Source organism: Galeopterus variegatus, unplaced genomic scaffold, assembly GCF_000696425.1.
Source record: "Galeopterus variegatus unplaced genomic scaffold, G_variegatus-3.0.2 Scaffold357, whole genome shotgun sequence".
Lineage (NCBI taxonomy): Eukaryota > Metazoa > Chordata > Mammalia > Dermoptera > Cynocephalidae > Galeopterus > Galeopterus variegatus.
The window spans coordinates 463,776-474,451 of NW_007726468.1; positions in this window are offsets into that span (position 1 = coordinate 463,776).

Consider the following 10,676-nt stretch of genomic DNA (forward strand, 5'->3'; position numbering starts at 1 on the left):
TCAAAATGAAAAACTTCAAAAGACACCATTAAGAAAATGAGAAGATATTTGCAAATCACATGTCTTATAAAGGATGTGCATCCAGAATATAGAACTCTTAGAACTCAACAACGAGAAAGTAAATAACCCAATTAAAAACTGGGTAAAGACTTGAGTAGATATTTCACCAAAGATGATTTACAAATAGTCAACAAGCACCTGAAGAGATGCTCAGTGTCATTAGTCACCAGGGAAATGCAAATCAAAACCACAATGAGATCCACTTCATATGCACTATTAAACAACAAAAACAAAGGGAAATAAATATTGATGAGGACGTGGGAAACTCATTACTCCTGGGAATATAAAATGATGTAGCCACTTTGGAAAATAGTTTGGCAGATTCTTAAAAAGTTAAACATTTATTTACCATACAATCCACCAATTCCACTTCTAGGTACCTACCCAGGAGAACGTATGTCCATACAAAGGCTTGCACACACGCGTTCACAGCAGCTATCCTCATAATAGCCAAAAAGTGTAAACCACCTCAATGCCAATCAGCTGATGAAAGGTACACGAATCATGGCCTCTCCACGCGATGGGCTACTGTTCAGCCACAAAAAGGAATGAAGTGCTGCTGCATGCTACAGCGTAGATAAACCTCAAAAGCCCCATGCTTAGTTAAAGGAGCCAGTCACAAAAGGCCACATCTTGTACGGTTCCATTTATATGAAATGTCCGGAACAGGCAAATCCATAGAGACAGAAAGTAGATCACTGGTTGCCGGGGACTGGGGCTGAGAGTAAAGGACAGCAAAATGGCAGAGAAATCTGTAAATTTACTGAAATTATTGAATTGTGTACTTAAAATAGGTGGGTTTAATGATGTGAAAATTACTCCTCCATGAGGCCGTAATATGGCAACAAAAACAATGACCACTGCCTGGTGACACCTCCAAGGAGGGGCCATGAGAGCAGAGGGAGGGAGAGGCACTTCCCCAGGGCAGTGGCCGGGCCCCCGGGATGACCAGGGTACCCGCAGACACCAGGAGGGCGACCCTGCTGCCATGCATGGCGGAGACTTGCCAAGGGTGGATGGGGTCCCCAGCAGCCCTGACGGCTGGCTCTGCAGCGAGAGAGAGGAAATGCCTGGGCTGTTGTCATGGTGGGGGCTGGCCTCCTGCAGAGAGGAGGGCAGCGAGGGTAGAAGGTGGGTGCTGGGGCAGAAGGTGGGTGCTGAGAAAGAACAGGGAGGACAGGTGCGGAAAGAGGAAGGAAGACAGAAAGCAGGAGCAGCCGAGAGTAGTGAAAGATGAGTGGAGGAAAGCAATGCAGGGAGGAAGAAGCAGCCCCGCAGCCTTGGAGGGCGTCCCCCAGTTATGCAGATGAGGAAAGGCAAGCTCTGCTGGGGACGGTGAGCTGCTCAGGTCACCCTGGCGGGAGGGGACATTTGAGATTAGGAGTCAAGTCTCACATTTCCCAGCCCACACCTGAGATGGTGAAGAAGATCTAGGGTAGTCATTCACTCACTCACTCATTCATTCGCTCATTCATTCATTCAAGACATCACTTCCCTAGGATCTCACAAGTGCCCGGCACTCTCTCAGGAGCAGACAGTCTGCAGAATGAGCAAGCAAGACCCCTGCCTCGTGGAGCCTGCAGGCCAGTGGGGCAGAGCCCCTGAGTGTGGGTTGGCAAGCATGGTGGGGGGCCATGGGGGCAGATGCAGGGTGCAGGGCTAAGGAAAGAGGCGAACCTGGGAGGACCGGAGTGATGGCAAGATCAGGCGGCAAGGAGGGCTGGCTGGACACCCGTGCACGGGCAACGGGAGGCACGGCCCAAGGTCAGAGGTGGCCAGACCATCAGGCCCTTGGGGTCATGCTCAGAAGCTCAGACTCTGTGACACAGAGCAGCCAACCATTGCCGTCTTTCCAGCAGGGGGCTGCGGGATCAGAGAGGCAGCCTGGAAAGCTAACACCACTCGCTGCTGGGGAGGGTGGACTAGGAGAGCGGGCTGGAGGGGGGGGGGACAGAGAGATCAGTCAGGTAAATAGGGGTGGGGGCTGCACCAGGAGGTGGATGGTGCCTGGGTGCCTGAGCTTCCCAGGAGCCTCTGAAAATGTTCCATAGCTGGAAAAAATCCCAAACAAAACCCCAAAGATTGCTCTCCAGCCATAAAGAATGTTCAAGCTCTTTATACCCCAATAGGAAAAGATCACCAAGGGAAAAAAAAACAAACAGGTGCAGAAGCCTATGCAACTGCTGAATTGTTTTATTAAAAGGGAGGAGCACGTGGCCCTGCATCTATTCATGTGTGTGCATGACACGTCTCTGGAAGGTGCCAGGGACAGAAAGGGCCCAGGCTCAGTCCCAGGAGGCTTTTTACTCTGTGCCCTTAATCCTTTGGCAACTTGGATCGTGAGGATTATTCCCCAGTCCAAAAGTTAAAAAAACAAACAAAAATCTATGAGTTCTGAAACAGAGAGAAAATCGCAGAAGAGAGCTGATAAAGCCTACAACACGGGACTTTCCTTCTTATTCAGTCTCCACAACAGTTTCTGTGCATTTGAAAGGAAACTGGGGCTGAGGATGAGGGATTGCTGCAGCACTCACAGCCAGCATGAGATTTAATAAGTGACCTACAGCCAAATAACTTCAGATGCAAAATTATAAAAACCATAAAAATGTTCCACAATAAATGGTATTTCATGGTAGATTTTTTTGTAAGCTTGCTGGGCTCGGGGTGGGACCTCCCAAAGCAGGAGGGTTGGGATCTGTGGCCAGCTGGATGTGATGGGGAGGGAGGGATTAAGGGAGCTCCCAATTCCAGCTTCGTGTCTCCTGCAGCCCACGGGTGAGTTTGCTTTGTTGAATTAATGCTCGTATTGCCAAATTCAGGAAATAGATCTTGGAACCATCTTGAAAACAAAAAGTTTGGTACTTTGTAATCTGTAGGGGGTTTGTCCTTGGAAGGAGAGTAATGTCATTTATTTGAGGACACGCTTAGGGACCTCATCTGTCCACATCTCGACGGACAACCAGGAGGCAGCAGAGGGGTATAGAAGGACCCAAAGCCCAGTACCAAAGACCACCCAGGGGTCAGAGGCAAGAGGTGGCCCAGACCTTTGTCCTTACTTTAAGCATATTGAATAAGCGTGGCTTTTCCAGCTCAGCATAGCAGAAGCAGCTGTTTTGGAGGTGATCTAGGTAGCCTGTGGGGAGAGCACACTCAAGCGTGGAAGCTGAGGTCACTGCCCCAATGCAACGACAGGCAAGAGCCGATGAAGAGCCCCATGCCAGAGCAGGAGAACAAAGAACTACGGGAAAGAGGCCCAAGATCCAACAGGTGTGGCCGCTGGGCACATAGTGGAGGGGCCAGCAGTCCTCTATGCTTGGCTCGTACCTATGGTCACCATTTGTCATAAAGAAAAGGATATGTGCCACTGTTAAACATTTCCCTCCTAAAACCATTAAACCATGTTTAAGCATTGTGCTTAAAGGAGTAAGATTCAGCTACCCGAAACCTTAACTGAAGTGAAATACATTTTTTCCCCCAAAGATTCCAAAGTAATAAAGTTCCTAAGGGGAGTCCAGTTGGGCCCAGTGTGCTTCTTCCCACAGTTCAGACCAGGAGCTGCATCTACTTGGGTAAATCAGGACGCTGCGCGGTTTGCAGCATTAGAGCTCTTTTTTTAAAGCCCTCCTGGTTCAGGCGCCCGGACTAACAGCTTCAAAGTTAACCTTTCTCTTGGCATCAAAGCAGGCGCCCTAGTGTGCAGGCCCCTGCCCCAGCTGGCCTGGGCGCTGTGCCCAGGGGCCGAGCATAGCTCTGGCATTCTTCTTCCGTGAAACCTCTTGGGCATGCAGAGTGGCTGGCTCACAGCCCTCTACAGTGTGGTCCTGGCCCCTGAGGGCTTTGGATGAATGCACAGGAGGCAGCCCCAGTAGGGTGGGGGTGTCATGTGCATTGGTAAGTGGCTGGGAAGGGCCAGGGGTGCTCACTGGACCCCAGAGGGGCCTGAGCTGTCCCACAGGGCACGGTTTCCCTGTCTAATGTGGGGCTTTCCGTGAGGCTCAGCTCAGGAAGGAGTCTGGCCAGGTGGCCCACTCCCACAGACCATTCATTCATTTCCCCCGGGGCAGGAGGAGAGGAGAAGAGAGGAGGCATCAGAACTCTCACTAAGTGACCAGCCTCTCTGCACAGTGTGAGGACACGAGGGTTGGGCCAGCCAAGACTCAGATGCACCATGGTTCTCCTGATCTCAAGTGTCTGGTCACTCGCACATTCATCCATCCATTCGTTCATTCCTTTGTCCGTCCATCCATCCATCCATCCATCCATCCGTCCATGCATCTATGCGTCCATGTGTCTATGTGTCTATGTGTCCATCCATCCATTCATTCATCCATCTATCTATCCCTCCATCCATCCATCTGTCCGTCCGTCTGTCCATCTGTCCATGTGTCCATTCATCTATCCATTCACCCACCTATTCATTCATCCATCTATTCATCCATCCATCCATCCATGAAACTGTCTACAGGCACCTGCTATGAAGCATCAGGCCCACAAGGTCTAGGGCCAATAAAAATCTAATTAAAACCACAAGTGCCACTGACTATTTCCTGGTAGGCACGTTAACAAAAGTAAAAAGAGACAGGTGAAATGCATTGTAATAACATCTTTCATTTCACCCAATAAAAATTATCATTTCAATATGTCATCAATATAAAGATCATTAACAAGATTACATTCTTTCTTTTAAGCTGGTGTGCATTTTACATTTAAAGCACATCTCGATTTGGACCAGCCAAGTTTCAAGGGCTCTGTGGACACATGTGGCTGGTGGCTGCTGTACTAGACAGCAAAGATCTGGAGATAAAAAATGCAGCAACATCCAGACCCTACTGTCTGCTCTCTGCCTAGTAAGTGGGAGAGCAGACATATAAGTAGCTGGCTACATAAACTGGGACTTGGTGAATGCCATAGGGTTGAAAGAGCAGAGAGGGATCTATCTGTAATCTTCTACTTGGGCTCTGGCATCTGATCCCTGCTTGTCACTTGGTAACTGTATACGATGCCTGGCGAACTGCAGATGCTAGTAAGCATTTAATGAGTTAACCACAAGGTAAGTTCACTCCTGCCCCTCGACTGGTAAAATTAAAACAGCCGGCCCTGGCCAGAGAGCTGAGACTGTGGTAGCTGGAACTCTCTTCCTCTGCTCATGGGGTACAAGTGGGGACAGTTCTTGGAGGACCACCTGGCAACATCTGGAAAGCTCATTCCCTGGGACCCAGCAACTTCACTGGAAACTTGCATGTATGAGCAGGAAGAGGTGGGTCTGGGGGTGCTCTCTGCAGCATTGTTTGTAAAATTGCAAGCTTGGAAATAAACGTGCATCAGAAGAATGAATAAACAGTCTGTGGCATGTTACTGTGACCTGTTCATGTGATGGAAGACCACATGTCAGCCAAGTGAAAGCACTAAATCGACGTGTATCCACATGGGAAATACTCAAAGGCACACCGAGTGGGAGAAAAGCAGAGTATACAGGGGCATCGGCCGTGGACGCTTTGAGAAAGACCAAGCAGGGTACGACGTAGGCAACAGCGCATGGGACGACCGAGAGGGCTGCCCACGGACTTCGGGTGAGTGGTTGTTTCTGGGAAGTGGGGAGAAAAAGGTGGGATCAGGAGGGGAGGACAAAGGGGGTCTGATTTCAACACTATCTCTTAAAAATTAAGCAAACATGGCAAAAGTCTACTATTTAGTAAGTTTTTGGGTGCATGTTAAAGTATTCTTTGTATTTTTCTATACTTGAAATATTTCATAATAAAAAATTAAAACCCCTCTTAATTAAAAACCGAATTAATGAATGACCTTGAGAAAATCACCTAACTTCTCTGCGCTTCAGTTTCCACATCTGAAAAATGGAGAAAATAGTACCTATGTCATTGTTTGATGTGGGGCAAAAATGTGGTCATTTTTATGACCGGTGTCTGGACACAGAAGTCTTTAATCAATAAAACTCATGAACGTTTATTGAGTGCTTACTATGTGCCAGATACCAATGTCCGCACTTAACCACAGCAAGTATAAAAGGTAGGCATTAATTATTATCCCCAGTTTACAGCTGAGGACACTCAGGCACAGAGCAACGTTAAGTAATTTGCTCAGAGCTACCAGATAGTTAAGTGGTGGAACCAAGACTGGACTTCAGTCAGCCAAGTTAGGAATTTGCATTTTTATCCCCTTCTGTATACTGCCTCTAATCAATGCTCATTTCTTTCCTTTTTTGGAGACTGAGAATATTTTTAAACTCTACAGGTGCCCAGTCACCGTCCAGTGCTCCATACCTGGGCTAATCCCTGGAGAGGCAGGTGGTGCCCACCTGCTGTTGACGGTTTGCTCCAAGCCACGGTGCTGGGCCCTCTCCCTGACATGGACAAGCCTGTCTGGCCATGGACCTTAGGGTGTCCCAAACACACCCAGGTCAATCAGCTTATTAGAAGTTGCTGAGGATTTCATGACCAGGAGCCCCATCTTTCATCTCTCAGCTGTAAGGATATTTGACAGGGTGGGTGTCTGCACAGAAGGGGGACACCTGCATCCTAGATTCAGCTTTCAAGTTGTGCTGGGAGCCCGGAGAGTGAGCCCAGGCTGCCTGGGCTGAGGAGGGCAGGACAGTGATAGCTCCCCTGCAGGTCCTAAGAACAAACCCAGGATGCCCAGAAATTCTCTCGTGGGCAGTAGGCTTTACTCTGTGAGCAACGAGTTGTGCAATCAGTGAACATTTCCTTCCCTCCAGGGCACTGCCAGCCAACAGTAAGGAGAAAATGCACCTTCTTCTCTGCATGCCATTCACTTTTAATATCTCATTTAATTTCAACTGGAATGACTCATGCTCAGCTGTGGTTGGATGGGTGTGGGGGTGGGAACCGGCAGTGCAGGCCTGCTATCTCCAGTATGGACTTTACATTTGAAAAAAAAAAAAAAAAACACAAACAGGGGTATAAATGACTTCTGCTATAAGAGATAAAGATAACATTTTAAAAAATTCTCTGAGAGAAGTGGTACATGAAAGTGCTCGGCACACTGCTGGCCACCGGGAGGTGGAAATAAGCACGGAGAGAAGTTGAATAGTGAGGGCAGAGAGGAGGGAGGGCTCCTCCCCAAACCTTCGAGGGACTGGAGGCAGGAACCAGGCTGCTCTTCCCTCTGAGCTCTGCCCAAAGCCCCTGCCAGACTCCCACCTGCCACCCCTCCTACCTCTGGGGACGAGAGATCAGTGGCCGTCTTGTGTCTCAGGGGTGTCGCTCAGGCTGGGGACAGTTGCTCGCTCTTCCGGGGTGGCCATCCGTGCTGTGGCTGCTCCCTGTCCCTTCCTGGATGATCCTCTCGGACTCTGCCCATTTGGACTAAATGCCTGGACTTTGCAGAGAAGGGAAATTATCCTTAAGCTCAGGCCTTGTGGTTGCCCCCGTGGCTTTCGGAAGCTTTAATCCTTGTTTCATATCCCCGTGTCTGGCCCTGAGGTTAGAGGGATGGACCAACCGGAGCCTGCACAGAAGACAGAAGCCCACGTGGTGGAAGGAATCAAACCCGACAGGGGAGGAAGAGACAGAGGGCACGTCCCTGGGGAAGAGGAGACCATTTCTGGGAGTCTGTCCTGGTGTGGGGATCTTGGGGGGCCCTAGGGGTGACACTGGGGTCAACAATGGGAGATTTGGGAAATTAATATACGGTTCAAGGGGAATTTCTGGCAATCAGCAGTGGAGTTGAGCTGCCTCAAGATCCAGTGAGTTTTCAGAGCCTGGGGGTGTCAGACAGGGGCTGATCACCGTATTGGAGTTATTGGTGTGGTGGGATCTGATGACTGTTGAGTTCCTTGCAACCCTGAGAGCCTTGGAGGGAGGGTTTCTGGTCTCCCCATGTGAACTGGCTGCCTATGGCCTCGGCTCTTTGAGGTTGGACCTCAGGGAGGAAAAGGAGAACACAGTCTTCTGAACCAGGATGGGGACCTTTACAATAGTGAAAGGGGGGGTAGTCACCTCCAGGTTGGGATTTTAGAAAGCCCAGGAGCCTCCCCCTTTTCCCCACACCCCCTCCCAGATCCCCTCTCCTGGTGCTCCACTCTTGTCATTCTTAAATTGAGATAAAATTCACGTACCATAAAATTCACTCTTTGAATTTTAGTACATTCACAGAATTGTGCAAACATCACCACCATCTAATTCCAGACCATTTCTACCACTCCAAAAAGAAACCCGGTCCCCTCTAGCTGTCACCTCCAATCCCATCATTCCCCAGTGCCTGGCAGCCACTGGTCTGCTTTCTGTCTCCATGGATTCTCCTATTCTAGGCATTTCACATAAATGGAACGCTGCGACAGGTAGCCCTTGGAGTCTGGCTTTCCACTGGGCGCCACGTTTGCAAGGTCCGTCATGGCACATGTGTCAGCACTTCATCCCTTTTTGTGGCTGAATCATATTCCGTGGTGTGGTTAGACCATGTTTTCTTTGTCAATTCATCCACTGGGGGGTACTGGGTTGTTTCCACTTTGGGGCTATTAAAAATAACGCTGCTATGAGCACTTGTGTATAGGTTTTAGTGTGGACAGATGTTTTTGTTCCTCCTGGGCATGTACCTAGGAGTGGAACTGGGAGCCCCAACATTTAATACCAGGTAGGGTGGGGAGCAAAGGAGACAAGAAGGAAGGAAACAGAGAACAGAAGACAAAACCCTGCCAACCTGGAGCCAATGACGCTTGGCAGTGTGGCCCTGCTCGTGGGGCTCTGAAAGGGAGAACCCTGGAAGGGAGGAGAGATGGAAGAAAACTTCTGGCTGTCTTGCCAGCTGCCTCTTCCCTCCTGGAGACCTTGGGTTGGGTCTGAATTTGTCCTAACCGGGGAGGGCAGTTCACCACAGCCATGCATAGGCCCTCAGTGTGGCTACCTGGAACCTTAGTGGACATTTTTAAACTGATCATTTAGCATGATGGCTTCCAAACTCCAGTCCACAGACCTGGGGAGCCAAACTGGGCAGACTTCCTGGTTCCATGCTGTGATGCCAGTTCAGAAGGCTGGCAGCAAAGCCTGCCCAGGAATTCATGCTTTGCCAAAGCTCCTTGGGGGACCATAATGCTCAGCCAGGAACAGAGACCACTGCGTGGGAGCAGCATTTCAGTGAAGTCCACACGAGATGCTCACTAAGTGACCAAGACCAGAGGACAGTTGAGCGCGTCCAGGTGCAACTTGGAGAGCTGCAGGGTCTCCTTTGCGCATGGCCCGGAGCCATGGTTGGCCCCAGCAAAAGGCTGCAGGGTGGTGAGGCTGGCCTGGTAGAGAGAGAACAGGAATTCCGGGTGAGCTGATAATAGCCGGGTCAGCCAAGGCAAAGAAGTTTGGTGAGACCTGTGGCACCCAGTGGAACCCACTCCTCTGCTCCGCCCAGTGCTGGGAAGGGAGACGAGGCTCAGCAAAGCACCCGCAGGTGGCCTCTCTGCCCAAGCTCCTCCCAGACTACGCTCAGCTTCGTACCTTTGGGGGTTAGAAGGAAATCAGTGGGAGAGGGCGCAACCCACTCTCCTCAGGGATGTTTCTGGGATTAAAACTGACCGGGTGGGGGTGGGGGGTGATGTTGGACGTGAGCCCTGGGAGGTAAAGGAAGTGGAATCGGGGTCAGGGTGTGCTGGTGTGTTCTGGGCTGGGTCCCCGAGCCTGTGCTGAGAAGCATACCATGTCACCTGAGTGGGAGAACCAGAGGCCTTAGCTCCTGCAGTAACTGCAGTAATGTCAGGCTGGAGCCTGAGTGGAGCTGTCACCATCTTCAGCTCTCCAGCTTTGCTCTGCTAACCAGAGAGTGCCTCTGTGCAGGGACCACGCCCTCCCCTGCCATGATCTTGGCCAATCAGTGGCTTCAGAGTGCACTCTTGTTACTGCTGCGAGACAACCTGAACTTCCTATTTTGCTTCCTAGAGTTCCTTTAGGGGATTGCATTTGGAGTGGGGTGGAGCTCTGCAGTTCCTGAAAGCTTCACAAGATGGTGCATTGGGTTGTGCAGTTCTTGGATGTAATTCAACACTGCTGGTGGCCAAGGTTGCCCTCTGCCCATTTATAGCCACTTCAGATATCCACACCGCTTTGTTATACTGAGATTTAAAAAATGAAACCACAGGGCTGCTAATGAAAGGAGCTAAATGGGCTGGCCTGATGGCGCACTCGGTAGAGTGCGGCGCTTGGGAGCACGGCGGCGCTCCCGCAGAGGGTTCGGATTCCATATAGAGACCAGTCCACTCACTGGTTGAGCGCGGTGTGGGCGCGACACTGAGGGTTGCGATCCCGTTGCCGGTCGCGGTGCGGGCGCAACACCGAGGGTTGCGATCCCGTTACCGGTCACGAAAAAAGACAAAAAGGAAAAAAAAAAAAAAAGAAAGGAGCTAAAGACAGAGTTGAGCCCAGCGTCCCACACAAGCAGCAGAGTGTTGAGGGAGGAAGTGCCAACTTTGCTGCCCCTCTCGCCCCCCTGCTCAGGGTGGGAAGGGTGAGGCAGGTGTAGGTGGCTATCACCTGGACCAGGAGAAGCCTGAAGGGGTCACCTGCCTGTCTGCCTCAGCCTCTCTGAGCCTCATGTCTTCGGGCACCCAGCCCTCAGCTGCAAGTCAAAGTCCCTGTCCAAACGCATGTGCTGAGCAT